General features: G+C 34.1%; 1 non-coding gene across 1 annotated transcript; it reads right to left on the bottom strand.

The window, feature by feature from the left end:
- Positions 1 to 3148: 3148 nt before the first annotated feature.
- On the bottom strand, positions 3149 to 3256 carry LOC148550851 (small nucleolar RNA R71). Its single transcript, XR_015893022.1, has one exon. It is a non-coding gene; the product is annotated as a small nucleolar RNA R71 (small nucleolar RNA).
- Between the last annotated feature and the right edge of the window lie 929 nt (positions 3257 to 4185).

Raw genomic sequence — 4185 nt, 5'->3', positions numbered from 1 at the left:
ATGAAAGCAAGCTTGAATGCATATCTCTTAGCCTTCTGATCTACGATCAGAGTCTTCATGGTATAGGCTAAAATTATTGGCGGCCATTCTTGAGATCCGGAAAGTCTAAACCTTGTCTGTGGTATTCCGAGTAGGATCTGGGAAGGAATGGCTGTGACGAGCTTCAAACTCGCGAGTGCTGGGTGTAGTGACAGACGCAAAAGGATTACTGAATCCTATTCCAGCAGGATCGAGAACCGACAGATGATTAAGCGTGCGGTGACAGCGCATTTTGGACCATTTTCATTGAGAGGACGGGATGTAGCCATTGACAACGGTGATGCCCAACATACAGCTTGCCATGGAAAGGAGTAAGAAGGATTGGATGAAATCAGTAGGAAAGCAGAGGGTCAGAAGGAACAAAAGCAACTCCATACGCTTATCTGAAATTCTCACCAATGAATTACATAAGTATTTCTATCCTATTTTATATTTTAATTATATTTTAATTATCAAATCTCCATAACCATTTGAATCCACCTGACTGAGATTTACAAGGTGACCATAGCTTGCTTCAAGCCGACAATCTCCGTGGGATCGACCCTTACTCACGTAAGGTTTATTACTTGGACGACCCAGTGCACTTGCTGGTTAGTTGTGCGAAGTTGTGACAAAGAACTAAGATTATGAACGTGCGTATTAAGTTTTCAGCGCCATTACCAAGGAATGAATGATCACGATTTCGTTCACCAAGTTTTTGGCGCCGTTGCCGGGGATTGTTCGAGTTTGGACAACTGATGGTTCATCTTGTTACTCAGATTAGGTGAATTTTATTTTAATTTTAAGATTTTTTGTTTTTATCATTTTTATTTTTATTTTCGAAAAAAAAATTTCAAAAAAAAATGTATAAAATAAATTATTTTATGTTTTTCAAAATTTTTAAGAATGAATTCTAGAGTTTCAAGATAACATGTTGAAGCCTGGCTGGCTGTAAAGCCATGTCTAAATTTTTTTGGACTGAGGCTTCCTCTTCATATGCTTGAACTATGTATGCTGAAGCTTGGCTGGCCATTGGCCATGTCTAGTGTTTTGGACCGGAGCTTTCACTGAAAGCTTTGCTGGCTAGTAAGCCATGTCTAATTCTTGGACTGGAGCTTTAGACTAATATTGCATGATTCCTGGAATTCTCATTAGAAATTTTGAAATCCTTATTTTTCTTTTCCCATATAATTTTCGAAAAAATACCAAAAATTTTAATAAAATCATGAAAAACCAAAAATAATTTGATGTTTCTTGTTTGAGTATAGTGTCAATTCTTAAGTTTGGTGTCAATTGCATGTTTTTATAATTTTCTTTAATTTTCGAAAATTCATCATATGTTCTTCATGATCTTCAAGTTGTTCTTGATGATCTCCTTTGTTTGATCTTTGCATTTTTATGTTTTGTGTCTTTTCTTATTTTTCATATGCATTTTCAATTTGTTAATGTCTAAACATTGAAAATTTCTAAGTTTGGTGTCTTGCATGTTTTTCTTTTCTTAAAAATTTTCAAAAATAAGTTCTTGGTGTTCATCTTGACATTCAAAGTGTTCTTGCATGCATTAGTTGTTTTGATTCATAATTTCTATGTTTTGTGTCAATTTTGTGTTTTTCTCTCTCCTCATTAAAAATTCAAAAATAAAAAAATATCTTTCCCTTATTCTTCTCATAAATTTCAAAATTTGGTTTGATTTAGTCAAAAAGTTTTTAAATTTAATTGTTTCTTATGAGTCAAATCAAATCTTCAATTTAAAAATTCTATCTTTTTCAAATCTTTTTCAAAAATCAAATCTTTTTCATTTTTTCTTTCATATTTTCGAAAATTTTGAATTGATTTTCAAAATCTTTTTCTTATTTTATTTTATAATTTCAAAATCTTTACTAACAATTAATGTGATTAATTCAAAAATTTTTACTTGCCTATTAAGAAAGGTTCAATCTTTAAATTTTAAAATCATATCTTTTTATTTCTTGTTAGTCAAGTAATCAACTTTAATTTTCAAAATCAAATCTTTTTAATTTCCTTTTTAAATCTTTTTCAAATTAAATTTTCAATCATACCTTTCAATCATATCTTTTTCAAAACTTAATTTCAAAATCTTTTCTAACTTCTTATCTTTTCAAAATTTGATTTTCAAATCTTTTTCAATTAACCACTTAACTTTTTGTTTGATTTTAAAAGTTTACTATTTCAATCATATCTTTTTTAAAACTACATAACTACTTTTCTCTCTCTTATTTTCGAAAATTACTAACCCCTTTTTCAAAATTTGTTTTAATTAACTAATTGTCTTAAATTTTAATTTAATTTTATTTCCCATCTTAAATTTCGAATTCTAATTAATAGTCAACATAAAAACAAAAAAAATATTTTTTTATTTTATTTTTAATTTTCGAATTTTCCCCTCTCTCATCTCCTTCTCTTTATTTATCTACTAACACTTCTCTTCTACTCAAAAATTTGAACCAACTCTTCTCCTCTATGTTCGAATTCTTATCTTTTCTTTCTTCCATTCTTCTCTTCTTATACTCATATAAGGAATCTCTATACTGTGACATAGAGGATTCCATATTTTCTTTTCTGTTCTCTTCTTTTTTATATGAGCAGGAACAAGGATAAGAACATTCTTGTTGAAGCTGATTCTGAACCTGAAAGGACTCTGAAGAGGAAGCTAAGGGAAGCTAAAGCACAACTCTCTGGAGAAAATCTGAAAGAAATTTTCAAAAAAGAAGGAGACATGGCCGAACCCAACAACAATACAAGGAAGATGCTTGGTGACTTTACTGCACCAAATTCCAACTTACATGGAAGAAGCATCTCAATTCCTGCCATTGGAGCAAACAATTTTGAGCTAAAGCCTCAATTAGTTTCTCTGATGCAACAGAATTGCAAGTTTCATGGACTTCCATCAGAAGATCCTTTTCAGTTCTAAACTGAATTCTTGCAAATCTGTGATACTGTTAAGACCAATGGGGCTGATCCCGAGGTCTACAGGCTTATGCTTTTCCCGTTTGCTGTAAGAGACAGAGCTAGAATATGGTTGGACTCTCAACCTAAAGATAGCCTGAACTCTTGGGATAAGCTGGTCACGGCTTTCTTAGCCAAGTTCTTTCCCCCTCAAAAGCTTAGCAAGCTTAGAGTGGATGTTCAAACCTTCAAACAGAAAGAAGGTGAATCCCTTTATGAAGCTTGGGAGAGATACAAGCAACTGACCAAAAAGTGTCCTTCTGACATGCTTTCAGAATGGACCATCCTGAATATATTCTATGATGGTCTGTCTGAATTATCAAAGATGTCATTGGACCATTCTGCAGGTGGATCCATTCACCTAAAGAAAATGCCTACAGAAGCTCAGGAACTCATTGATATGGTTGCAAATAACCAGTTCATGTACACTTCTGAAAGGAATCCTGTAAGTAATGGGACGCTTCAGAGGAAGGGAGTTCTTGAAATTGATACTCTGAATGCCATATTGGCTCAGAATAAAATATTGACCCACCAAGTCAATATGATTTCTCAGAGTCTGAATGGATTGCAAGCTGCATTCAACAGTACTAAAGAGGCATCTTCTGAAGAAGAAGCTTATGATCCTGAGAACCCTGTAATAGCAGAGGTGAATTACATGGGTGAACCCTATAGAAACACCTATACTCCCTCATGGAGAAATCATCCAAATTTCTCATGGAAGGATAAACAAAAGCCTCAACAAGGCTTTAATAATGGTGGAAGAAACAGGTTTAGCAATATCAAGCCTTTTCCATCATCCACTCAGCAACAGACAGAGAATTCTGAGCAGAGTCCATCTAGTTTAGCAAATATAGTCTCTGATCTATCTAATGCCACTCTAAGTTTCATGAATGAAACAAGGTCCTCCATTAGAAATTTGGAGGCACAAGTGGGCCAGCTGAGTAAAAGAGTCACTAAAACTCCTAGTACTCTCCCAAGCAATACAGAAGAGAATCCAAAAAGAGAGTGCAAGGCCATTACCTTACTTGGTGTGGCCGAACCCAGAGAGGAGGAGAAGGACGTGAATCCTAGTGAGGAAGACCTCTTGGGACGTTCACTGACCAATAAGGAGTTTCCCTTTGAGGAACCAAAGGAATTTGAGGCTCACCTAGAGACCATAGAGATTCCATTGAACTCCCTTTTACCATTAATGAGCTCTGA

This window comes from Arachis ipaensis, chromosome B7 (genome assembly GCF_059453495.1).
Source record: "Arachis ipaensis isolate K30076 ecotype BB chromosome B7, ASM5945349v1, whole genome shotgun sequence".
Taxonomy (NCBI): Eukaryota; Viridiplantae; Streptophyta; class Magnoliopsida; order Fabales; family Fabaceae; genus Arachis; species Arachis ipaensis.
This window is presented reverse-complemented; position numbering and strand designations above follow the sequence as displayed.